The sequence below is a fragment of the Aphelocoma coerulescens genome, chromosome 5 (assembly GCF_041296385.1).
Source record: "Aphelocoma coerulescens isolate FSJ_1873_10779 chromosome 5, UR_Acoe_1.0, whole genome shotgun sequence".
NCBI lineage: Eukaryota > Metazoa > Chordata > Aves > Passeriformes > Corvidae > Aphelocoma > Aphelocoma coerulescens.
In genome coordinates this window covers 64,567,575-64,580,390 of record NC_091019.1, presented here as the reverse complement: position 1 = coordinate 64,580,390, position 12,816 = coordinate 64,567,575, and the positions used below count along the sequence as shown (strand labels likewise).

Genomic DNA, 12,816 nt, shown 5'->3' with positions numbered 1-12,816 from the left:
CAGCAGGAGCGGTGGTCAGCGGCGGAGGAGAGCCATGCCCTTCCAGCTGCCTGAAAATGCGGGATCCCCTCTGGCGTTACAGAAATATATCCGTAATTTTGTATGTAAACGCGATTTTTAGACAGCAATGACTGGAGTAAAGACCACAGTAACAGCGCAGAGCTGTTCGCCACGGCAGCGATCAGTCTTGGATCATTGCAGAGTGAGTGGCTCTGGGCATCCCAGATGGGAGCAGTCGGGGAAGAGTCACCCTCTGTTTCTGCACAGACTGACAAAGGTTACGGCAAAGGTCATAAATATTGACTATCCAGCCTAATCCTACAATCATTTATTTGCTAGAGATGATAAAAATCAGCATGGAGGTTATTGAGTGCTGCCAAACTGATGGTTTGAAAAAGATCCAATTAAGCAACAGAAACACAGGAGCTCAGGTCTGTAGACTGTACAGAGTCCAATCCAATGCAGTCCTCGGTGTTTCCTGATTTTTCTTACTCCACTTTTCCTCCTGTGGCAGAGGAATTTGAGGACATTCAGCAATTCTACCTTACATCAGGATATAGTTGAACTATGTGAGCCATGCTGAAGCACAAGCTTTAGGGAGAAAGCGAGTTTAGGAATGTCATCCTTTCAACCAAAAATCAGTTCTTCTCTTACTGCATACCCGAATATGCTGAAACAATACTTGTTTGCTCCTTAGAGCATCTGGACTGACATTTGCTCATTTCCACTCACGTGGACGTCAATACTGAATTTAGGAAGCTTTGCTACAGCCTGGGCTTAATCTCAGGAGCTCAAATAACAACACGAATGATAATACAGCCGTGGGCCCTTTGGGGAACCCGAGTACCTGCCCTGGCTTTGCTGTGCACCTCTGCAGGTGTTACCTGAGCCAGGTATGTTACAGCCAGAATGGGTTTCCTTAATGTGCTGCAGAGACACCTTCCACTGACAATATTTAGGTCACCACAAGGGTCTCGGTGTGCTTGAATAATGCCAAGATTTTAAAGTGTTGCCATGTCACTTGAGATAAAACACACTAATCAGGTGTTTTCCAACCAAATTCCTGATTGCTACTGATTTTATTGTGCTAAGAGAAATACTGTGGTAAGAGGAATAAGCATATTACCATTTAATAGAGATAAACAAGGGTTATGAATTTCTAAACTCATTATCCTGTGCAGATATTAGCCATGCCTGAAAGGTAAAACTCCTTGTTCTCACACAGACATGATGATTTTATGATAATATCCTATTTTAGCCATTGAGCTTTGAGAACCAATTTGAATTTCTTTATTTCTCGGCAATATAACTGTCATTATCCAACACATTTTGTACTGAGGAGATCATTATGTGGCAATCTGCTAACTTGCTCTTTCTGCTCTTCATTCCTTCACACAGAATATTGTTCTTTGTGAAGGTGATTCTCCCCACCCTTGCACAAATGAAGAGCAATATGGAGAGTGTAGGGAAATCTACCCCCAAATTTAGCCCTGAAATAATTACATTTCCTGATCATATTTTTGGTGGAAGTACAGGCAAATGGAGCTATAAAGCTGTACCCCACAGCCACTTGCATGGAGTCAAAGAAAATCCTCTATAGGCAAAACATGATGCTGCAGAGGGCACAGGGTAGCCCTCTTGCCAAATTTAATTGATAACCTCTCAGTCATGTATTGAACAGCAAACTCATTATGATGCATTGGCTGCTGTTCCTACTTCTGCTCAGGCTTTTCATCTGAAGTGGTTGCTAGCTTAAAAACCAGAACAAATTCTAGGAGCAGAAAGTAGAAGTGAAATTCCTGTCTTTGAGCAACTGTGGAGCACCATTAAGCCTCTTGCTGTGTTCTGTGAGGTTTATTTTGCTCTGCAGCCCATTTTTACCAGGAATGGGAGGAAGCCACCCCGCAGTGCCTCAGCCTGTCACCTGGGAGGAGGGCATGCTCCAGGCAGGTAGAGAGAGATGTTTGGACTCTCACCTGGATGAGTCTGGAGAACATCTTCCCTTTCCTGGGTATTTCCACCACCCAGACCAGCACATACAAAAACTAACATCAAATGCAACCCCGACACCCACAGTGTTAAACAGAAATTGTTATTGTTCCGATCCTTCAAAGAGCACTGACAGACTCCTAAACCCCAATGTGTGGGCCCGGGACCCTGAGCTGATGGAAACACCTAGAGTGCCTATGCAAAGTGACTCCAATACACTCCTCCTTTGATGTTTCCTTCTCCCTGATCTCTGCTCGGCATGTGGGAGTTTCCACTTGCCCTTGGGAAGTGTCTCTTTCTAGACTATAAATAGCAGGACGAGGTACCTGACTCTGGATATTCTGTTGCACTCTGGCAGCTGATGCCCAAAAGCTGGATGTTGTAGCGCATTTATAAGCTCCCAGCTTTCACAAAAATGCCAACTATCAATGTCAGGAGGCAAAGTGCAGTTGGGAACACAGCCTGAGTGGTTTTATCTCAGCATATCTGTACATCCTCTGTTATTTACAGGGTGTTTACACCGAATGTTCCCTGCTGCTACAGATTCCACTCACAAACCTGCTCCAGCACTGCAGGTGAAAGCATCCTCAGCTGGCTTCTTCCCCCATGGCCCAAAGCCACATTCTTAAGGATTTCACACTTCTTTCCAGACTCAACCCATCTTGAGTTTTCTTCCATGGCAAAGAGGGGAGCGGGAATTAACCCCAGAAGAAACGCTGGATTCAGCCAGAAACCAACCATAAGCTGAGTTGAGACCAAAGTTTTTGTTGTTTCCAGGGACTTTGGAGTGGGTTGCTTTGGGGGAATTGTGTTTTTATCCCTTTGAGCAAAAGCAGATGAAGAAACCACTTAGTGGGGTGCGATTAGATGACGTTTCAGCAGCAGGAAGTAGGTTTCTGGATTAGGCCAAGACCATTGCATTTTCCTCTGAAAAGACCATCCTTTTCCCTACTTGCATAATAATTCCAGTATTTTTTTTTTTTTTAAATTTTGGCTGAAAACCTGTATCTTTTTTGGCATGTGCCTCTGTTGTGTCTCCATCGCCTAGGAGCGGAACATCTCCTGTGGAAGCTGGATGGAACTGCTGGAGTTGTGTTTCATGGTTAAAGCTAATACAGCCGGTAAGGAACATCTTGGTTTAGGGAGTGCAACACAAAGCTGTGAGGAATATGACTGCTAATCAAGGTGGAAACAATAAAAGAGTTGTAAGGACTTGGTTAATCCTCTTTGCTCTGACAGAGTAAAACTTCTCCAGGTCTCTGATAAGATAGGACTGGTTTTCTTTATCTATTGTTTTTTTAATGTTCAAGGCTACTGAAATGCAGAAGGGCCAGATGGCCCTTTGAGCTAAACAATGTGCAAAATCTTTCTTATATTATCACTAAATGCCCCGAGGGGGTGGGAGGAGAAAGGTTGTTTAATCGTTAGAAGTCACTTAGCAGCAAATGGCAGTTCACTGTCTTTATCAATTTACAACAAAAGATTGGGGCTGTATCTTTGTGGGGCTTTTCTCCAATAAGACAGGGCACATATTTCATTCCCCTTTAAGTCATCTGGGGATATCTTGCATCTCAGTGCGTGTCACCAAACTGTGGGGCCATGCTAGTAAACAGGCTTTTTTTCCGTATGCATTTGGTCCTATACCAAAATACAGACTTTTTCCCTGGAACACAGGAAACTACTGTGTCAGCAGCAGCTAAATCCCGTTGTTGTTCTGTGGTTTGTTACAGTCCAGTGGAGAAAGTACTGGAGGGGTGAGAACAGTAGGGTCTGTTTTCTGTCCTGTCCTGATCTAATATTTGACCTTCATCTTACCTCTATCTTCCCTCCCACCCTCTATTTGTATGTAGTGGCCGTAGTCAACAGGGGCTCCAGAGACTTTGGGAGGTTCATCTCAGCTGAGACACCATGTTAATGTGATCTTGGGCCTTGGCTGATTAGCTCTGCCCCTCATCAGGACTGTCATGGCACAGTGCTGTGCTGACACACTGCTTTTTAGCTTGAGAACAATCTCCAGGATCTCCTCTCAGTAGTGTATACACAGAGTAAGTAGTGCCGCCCTCCAGCAGGTCAGGGAATCATAGTTGTAGAATATCCCGAGTGGAAAAGGACCCACAAGGTTCATCCAGTCCAACCCCTGGCCCTGCAGACATCCCAACAATCCCATCCTGTGCCTGAGAACGTTGCCCAAATGCTCCTGCAGCTCTGGCAGCCTCGGGACCATGCCCATTCCCTGAGGAGCCTGTTCAGTGCCCCAGCACCCTCTGGGGGAAGAACTTTTTCCTGATATCCTAAAGGTCTTCTGACGCAGCTTCCTGCTGTTCCCTCGGGTGGAAAGAAACCAGGCCTTTTCAGTTTCCTACCTACTTCCATCTAAGTGGAAACGATTTGCCAAAATACTTTAAGGAGAGGGGAAGCTCCTTCCTGTAGAAACCCTTTTAGGTTCAGACTACCATCTGATGCCACCACTTAATTCCCCTTTTCCCAATGCCTTCCCTTTGTGTTTCTCTCTTGTTCCTGATACCTTTGGTTTCAGAGGATTTCTGCAGTGCCCTTCTCTTTCTCCCTGTAGGCTGAGACTTCTTGAAGACTGCACAGAGAAGATGGCTGGGGTGACACTTGCATGACAAACCACTGCTGTGGGTACATCTACACCAGGAACAGCAGCTCATGTTTTCCTCTGCCAAGGACAGATGACAGCAAAAGGGTGTTTAGTGGTTGTGCCAGGGAGGCAACGTTAGCAAAACAAGCTGGCAAGGCTGGCACCACGCTGGTGGGGTTCCAGTATGGAGGGACACTCCCAGTGACCTCCCTGCAGCTCTTTTGGGATGGACTGCCCAGGGAGGTGGTGGAGTCACCATCCCTGGAGGTGTTCAAGGAAAAACTAGACGTGGCACTCAGTGCCATGATCTGGTTGACAGGGTGGTGTTCGGTCATGGGTTGGACTTGATGATCTCAGAGGTCGTTTCCAACCTAATTGATTCTGTGATTCTTCTGGCCCTGCAGTCGGGAGTTCAGCAGGTTTCAAAGCCACGAGGTTTATCGAGAGACTTTTTGGCCTTCTGCAGAGGACCTTATAGATTTCTAGCCTGTTATCACCAGACTAAATCCACCGATAAACTGCCTGTGCCACGCAGCGGGCTGGGAACTGGCACCCCCGTGGCTTCCAGTGCCACGTTGGTCGCTAAACCTCGTCGGTGAGCTGCAAGCCCGGCACACCGGGGCGAGCGGGGGACCACGGGGTCCCCAGCGCCGGGGGCTGCCTTGGAACTCGCAGGATCTCCAGGGACCTGCTAGGAGCGAGGAGCCCGGGAAGCGCCCCGAGCCGAGCCTCCGGTGCCTGGCGCGGCGGGGCGGCCGGTGCCTGGCGCGGCGCGGGGGCGGCTCCGCGTCCCTCCCCGGCGGCTCCGCGTCCCGCCCCGCTCCGCCCCGGATTGGCGCGGCCGCCCGGCTCCTCCCGCCGCCGCCGGGCGCAGGGGGGATCCGGCCGAGCCGAGACGAGCCGAGCTGAGCCTGGCGGCTCCGCCACGGCCCGTTCTCCGGCCCCGCTCCCGGTAGGCTCCCGCGGGCACGGCGGGGGTGGGTGGGCGCTGGGTTCGGCGCGGTGCGGGCAGGTGGGCGGCGAGCGGGGCCCTCCCGCAGCGCCCGCGCTCCGCCGGCCATGGCGGCTGCGGGGCCGCCGAGGGGCCGCTGCCCGCCCGCAGGACGGGGCCGCGCCGAGGGCACCGCGCTCTGCCCCCGCTCCACTCGGCTTTATTTTATGCTCTTGCTTTATTCTGTCTCCGCTGCTCCCCCAGCGCCCGCGCCCCGCTCCCGGCCTCTCCGGGGGTTTTGTGGTGCTCCCTCCCCGGCGCCGCTGGCAGCGCTCCCGCGGCTCTCCCGGCCCGGCGGGTCGGGCAGCGGGAGCCCAGCAGCGGTGCCGTGTCCCCCGCACCGCCTGGTCGCCGTGCGGGGCGCGGAGCATCCCCGCTCCCCCGCGGTTGCGTAACGCGCCCGTCCCACGCGTGGCCGGGGGAACCGAGCCCCCCTGCTTTCTGCGGGTCAGTTTTTTCGCGGACCTTCTTTTAAAAGCAACCCTCCTCCCAAACCGCGTATTTTCCCCCCAAATTTTGGTCTCCTGAGTTGCGGTCACTTCCTGGTCGTGGTTTTTTCTGCACGGCTTCCCCCGTGGTTTATACATCGATCAGCCCTTCAGAAGGGAGGGGTTGTGAACTAGCTAAACATAAACAGTGATCCGAAAAGAGCTTTAATCGTTATTATATATGGTGATTATTCTTGAATAACGCCTTCACGTGGGGATGGCGTAAGAACCTAAGGAAAGGTTAAAAGTACAATTACAGTGGAAGTGATTTCTTCTCGGAATTACTTCCTCCAAGGCCTTACTCGAAACAATAAGCATAGCTTTTAATTTCTTCAGTAAACCGAGGTTATTGGCTTGTGCCGTGCGGCTCCCAGTTGGAAAAATCTGCTTGGATCAGCCAGAGAAGTGGGTCTGAGGCTCGTCCTGCGAGGTGCTTCGTGCAACGCCCAGCAGCCGCGTGTGTCTCTGCTCTGTTTTTAAATAACCGGCTTGGATGGGGCTGTAAAGCTCAGCCCCAGCAGCCCGGAGCATGTTGCGGGCTGTAAAACCCGCCTGCGAGGCTGTGTAAGTACTCCAGGGGCTAGCCCTGCCCTGCTGGGCGCTGTCCTGGCCGTGCCACAGCGCTCGGCATCCAGTTTTGGTGGCTGGAGATATCCAGGGGAGCTGTGGAACAGGCGAACGTGCGGCGCAGGCTCCAGCCGAGAGTCTTAATGAGTGTTTGCGTAGTGCTTCGTGTTTTCTCGGATGAAAGGTTTTACATAATTGGCCATTATAATTGTCTGTCACCCCTAGAGAAGAGCCAAAAAAAACCCCCTAAAAACCAAGCGTGGAGATAGGTAGTTGTCTTAAAAGTCCAAAGTCTAAATGCCTGTAGGTTGTGAATGCTGTTACTGCTCAGTGTGGAGGCAGCAAAATGACTGACTAAAAAAAAAAAAGATTAATCTAATTCTGTCCTCCTTTCGAGCCATTTGATCAGCATCATTGGGACAAACGACATCCTGCTTGCATTTGAGCTGCTTGTTCTTTGGTGCCCAGAAGAATTCCTTATGTGACTCTGGTTCTACTGGTGTTAATGTTGGTTTTTGTTTTGTGTTTTTTTTTTTTTTTTTCCCTTGAAATCTTAACTGGAAGCCTTTTACAGTGTTTTGATTCCTTTTTAATAAATGGCTAATCCCTTGCTGCAGGGGATGGGAGTGTTTTGAACGCAGCATTTTTGGGTCCTGAGGGGAGGGGGAAGGGAGCGCCTTGTGTTGCTTTCCAGCAGCTATCCGCCTTCCCCCAGCCTGAGTGAAAGGGCCTTATTGACTGATTTTGAAGGTAACCTGCCCAATTCTTCTCTTACGTGCTGAAACCCATAAATTTGCTGTAGCACAGAGCCTTTGAGGGGAAGAAATGGAATGTCAAGGAGCCTGGGCTTCATCATGAGCAGCCTGCTAACAAAGGCACAGTCTGTTAATTACATCGTACTTATCAAAATCTCCCCTCCTAATGACAAAGTAACAATTTAATAGGTGTGAAAAGTTGTGGGATTTGATTTAATACCACTGTCTTAAAATCATCCTGCACGCTCAGTATGACTAAGTTGTCGCTTTCATATTAAATTGGAGAGTGAGCAGAGGCTAAGGAGAAAGCTGGGGATGTTTCACTTGCACTAAATGCTCTTTAAAATCTTTTCTCCGTTTGGAGAAGGATTGTGAAGAATTGTGAGTGGCTTGTTAAATGCTAAGCTGCAGCTGAGTGACTTATGGGTTATAAAACATCTTTCTGTGTCTCTTAAATTTGGAAGCTCATCTTGAAGCTTGTGCTGTGGGTGTTTATCACGGTGTTCAGAGACTGGTCTGTAGTTCCCATGTCAGGAAGGACTGTGGTTTTGGGGTATGGAGGTGCCAAGTTAGGTTTGGGTGGTGTGAAGTTGAGTACTGTGTAGTGGATGCAGGACACTGCCTAGGTAATAACGCTCCCTGAGGTTCCAGGTGTCAACACCTTCATCACAATGTGTTATTTTCACTTCTCGGTGCCCTGTAGCATAACCAAACCAGCATTTTGGTATAATCCTCACACAGAGGTTGTTGCATTCCCAGCAGATAGGGCATATTTCAATATTCCTGTTGCAGGTTTGATACCGGGTTTCAGAGAAGAAAGTGGCTTTTCTTGGACCTGAGGGTTGAGCCTGTAAAGAAAACACAGGACTGATCCTAAACCTATCATGAAAGCTAATATAGCCTGGGAAGCATCTCTCTTGCCCTCATCTGCTGGGATTTTCTGTCCCTTGTGGATTATTTGGTCATTGGATTTATCACTGGATGTTCCTATCCATAGTTTTGAGCTTTTGAAGGAAATACTGGTTTAGTGAAAGTTGTGGGTTAGAGATCCTCTTCCCAGCTCTGTAAGCTCTGCAGGAAGGAGGGCACAGGAATGCTGCTTTGGTATGTGTGGCTGCTCCGTTTTTATTTGTACCATATTTTACTGGCTTTGTTTTCTATCAACTTATTAAACCTAGAATCTATTAGTCAGTGTGGCAGTCTTTCTTTAGTGTATGAATGTTGTCCTTTTTTTTCAATGTCCTTTTTTTACCCCTGAAATACGAAACAGGATAATTATCCATAGTTCAGATTCTGCCTGTAATTGTGGGGTTTGTATTTAGAATTCACATTGTAGTTGTGGAATTAGTGTTTATTCCCCAAATAACTTTTCATTTTTTTTTGTCTTTGTTGTGGAAGCGGAATATCTGCTGTATCACTTGCTAATCCTGCTGTTGCAGTTTTATGCCTAGAGCACAACTGGAGCTGTATTTATCACTGTAGGCATGGTGGTTGGTTTATTTAACTATTTTGGGTATCAAACACAGAGAAATCGCAGCAGGACTGGCTGGTGTAGGTACAGGATGAGCATCAGTGCTACTGTGACCTGGCTGCCCAAATTTGGGTGTCTGCAGCGTCATTGCAATGGGTGTCAGAGAGAGATGGATTAAATATAGCTCAGGTGTGTCCCAACATGTTGCAGCTGCTCCTCCTGTTGCAGTACAGGGCTAATAGGAATGTTTACATAGATCACCTTCCTACACATCCCAGGTTCACCTCTTTGGTAGCAAGTCGCTGCTGGGCAGCCACATGACTGCTTAAAGCTGTTTGGAGGGTAGAAATACACTACAGAGCGATGCAGAAATGGCTGTTAATAAAGTGTCAGCTTTTAAAAAAACATTTAGAAATGGTTGACTGGTATCTTGGGGTGCAGAAAATAGTGCTGGTTTTTGTTTCTGTGTGATTAAAAAATAATCCTGCTTCAGAAGCTGCTCTGTCTGCAGTTCACAGCGAAGTGATGGCATTTGGGTAGCAGGGAGGCAGAATTCCTGCCAGTTAAAATCTTGCTGTCCTAATGTGCCATTCCATGCAGTGCTTGGAAGCTGATATACAGTGTTCTTCTGCCTTGCAGCAAAACAACTAGTGATTAAAAATTCAGCAGATGCTGTGGTTCACTTAACTACTTGTTCTTGCATCATTCAGGTCATATCACACAATTAATGTTGCTAATGTTCAATCTAGCTTTTTTTTTTTGCCCTAAGAATGGAAATTATCTGAACTACCATGGGATTTACAGAAATGTTTTGGCAGGAATTGGGCTATGCAAAGTAAGTTATTCAGGACTGTTTTTGCCCTTCCCCTAACTTGGAGAATCTTCTTTTGATTTCAGAAATATTATTTGTTCGTGCCAGACGGGGCTGTAATTTCTTCAGCTTTTCCGTCTTTAAAAATCAAAGTGTTTTCTTTTGATTGCTTTGGGATAAATGAGACTCCCTAGATGAGAAGGAAGAGGGGGAGAGCACGATAGGTGTAAGTGCTTGCTTTCTTACTTAAACTCAGTGTTTCATTTGGCCACAGAAGTATTTTTGTAAGAGAATTCTCATTTTGTTGCGGGCAGGGTTTCTGCTGCTTTGTACATTGTACATCCTGCACAATTTTGGTTAATAGTATTCCATCCAGGGTGTCACTTACTTGACTTTTGAATTAGCATTAAACTTTACCTTCCCCTCCCTGTGTTCCTTTAATTATGTAAGCTTTGGGTTCTTTTTGTAACACACACACAGATTCTAGCTATCTTTTCTGAGCTGCCTGAAATAATATTCATGTAGGAAGAGACTTGTAGTTAGTTTTCACTTCTTTCACTGGTTTTCTGCTTGGGAGCTGGTGTTTAGGAAGAAGCTTATCCACTCTGTGATCAGTGTGGCAACTGCAGTTCTGGTTGCCTTCCCTGCACCTTCTCAAGATTCTCCTGCTGCTGCTGCAGTGGGAGATGCTCCTGGGTGGTGTCCCCTAAACTGGATGGATATGTTGATATGAGCATGGCTCGTGCTGGTCTAAGAAAGATAAAAGGCACTCTGACAACAGACAAAAATTGCTGGGTCTTTCAGTGTCTTTGAGAGGAACTCGCTGTGGTGGGGCAGCTCTAGGCTCAAGAATTTGAGAGAAACTAAATGGAGAATATGGAACACAGGTGGAGTATTTTGGTCAAGGGCACACACGAGGTTCAGCCCTTGCTGGAGAGCTGCAGGGCTGAGGGGAAGGTTGTGTCTTTTTAAGTGTGAGGTAAGGGGCAGATCCATACTAGGAAGGGAAAAGGTGAATTTGTATCAGTGTATGATACAGCCTGTGAGCCAGGTTTTGGTGAAGTAATGGGCAAAGCCAGGAGCTTTTGTTTACACATGTTGTTTCGACTTGCAGTTTGGGTGACTTTTTGTGATCTGTCAATTAGCACATCAAGAGGATGTATTTTTAGTCAAGGCAGACATTTTTCTTTGGAAAAACCTGTTTGGACTATTAACTCTAAATGTACTTTGAGATAACTTGTCTCAACCAAGTTGTCAGCAATCAGTTTGAAAAATGAAGTCTTAAATATGTAAACCCTCTCCCAGACTCTTCAGTGTCCTGTTCAGAATGATGGAAAAGAAGGATTCAGGCTGGCTTTTGCATATTCCTGCTTCCATGAATGCATGTATCCAATGTGCTGTACTTGCAGAATTGATATTCAGGATAATATGTTTAATCTTCAATTGCAAAAAAACCAGCTTCACACATAGCTAATTCCATCTGCTGGAGAAATAAGAGCGAGGCTAACTTCATCACTTATTTGGGACCTGCTTTTTGCTGTGCTAATTACTATGTATGAACATTGCAAATTTGCATAATTTTTTGGCAAACCTAAGCGGCAGCCATTTAATTTAGAATTTTTATTAACTTTAAACATCCCTAGCAACTCCTAAGCTACTTCTGGTTCATTTTGTGGTTTTGGTGTTTTAGGGAGTTTGATTTTGAAAGCTTCAGTAGCTTCTTTTTCCTTCTCCTTGCAATGACTTTATATAAGCAACAGCAGCTTGCTGCCATTTCCAGTAACTTTCAACCTGCAATGTGACACAGAATTCCTTCTGTCATTCAGATAAAAAAAGTGTTGAAGTTAAGTTCTTGTAAAAAAAAAAAATAATTCTGAAAAAGTAAAATTAGAAGGTAGGTTTTGGTTGCTCTTCTGCAGTGTGAGAAGAGCACTTGAAATATTTCAAGAGTAGATGCGTTTCCAAAAGTAACCTTGGGGAAACTGGGGCATGTCAAGTCTGGTCCTAATTCTGGTAAAAGCTAGTCTTATGATGTGAATTTTTAAGCTCCAAAGAGTTTGGATGTAAATTCATCCTTGCAGATAGCTACTAAATGTTCTTTCTTACTCAAAGGCTGTATTTTGACAAATTTTCAGCTTCCCAAGGTGTCTAGCCATGCCTTTTCCACTTGGTTTGCTTTTGTTTTTGTGACCTCCACCTTTCACTGATTTTGCTGGTTGGCAGTCAGTGGAGGCGTATCATCTGTAAAATATTGAAGCAGTTGGAATTTTATAGCAAAAAATAATGTCTGCTTTATTGGAAAGCTGTCATTTGGAGTCAGCTGTTACATGCTGATTTTCTTTTGGAGGCAATAGACTGGATTAATTTTAAAACTTGAACTATTCGTGCCCAGTTTCTGTCTCAATACCATCAGCAACTTCCCGTGTTGCTCTGTGCAGTTGCTCTCCTGAGTCTTGGTCCCTCTTTTCTCATCCCTCTTGCTCCGTTGACCACTTAAAAATGCAGTTTCTTCCTCGGGATGAACGGGGTTATATTGCCAGACTCTTTAATTCCTCTCTAATTGGCAGAAAGCCAAGCATAAAATCTTCTTCATAAGTCACCCTAGAGGTTTCTTTGTATATGCTATTATTTTCTTTGTGTGCTAACATCACTGAAAATACTTTTTTTTTTTTTTTTCCCCTCCCCCCAAGTCTAGACCAGGCATAATTATGTTCCTGTGTATGTGTAGGCTTGGGTGTTGCCACGCTGCAGCCCAGAGAGCAATTTGAAGTCCTTGGGCAGTTTAAGACCAAAATTTCTAGTAGCATCAAAGGCAGCACTATCCCTCTGCATCTAGGGAGGTGAAGTAATTTTCTGGTGTATCTGAACTTCAAAGACAAGCTCATGGCTTGTGCCTGTGGTCTGGCTTTCTGAGATGTGTCATACTGGAGGCTATATTTTAAAAGAAGAGTTTGGACCCTGGATTCAAGCAGGACTTGTGCCTCAGTGATAGTGGCTAGTGTTGGACTGTGGATTATGTTCTATGGTTCACATGCTTCAAAGTTGTCTTTTCATTTATAAAGCTCTTCATTGAGGTATTTGTTCTGAGCTTCATCTTTATTGCAAAGTCTAAAAATCCTCTCCATCAAGAAGCCTTTGCTCT

General features: G+C 46.1%; 1 protein-coding gene across 6 annotated transcripts in view; it reads left to right on the top strand.

The window, feature by feature from the left end:
- Positions 1-5,438: 5,438 nt before the first annotated feature.
- Positions 5,439-12,816, top strand: part of FBXO34 (F-box protein 34) — a 39,516-nt gene continuing 32,138 nt past the window's right edge. For 4 of the 6 annotated variants that reach the window (XM_069018592.1, XM_069018591.1, XM_069018585.1 and 1 more), the window contains exon 1: positions 5,439-5,543. The gene's annotated coding sequence lies outside the window, so the exon portion shown is untranslated. The remainder of the gene's footprint in view (positions 5,544-12,816) is intronic. The other 2 variants (XM_069018586.1, XM_069018587.1) reach the window with 1 other exon arrangement.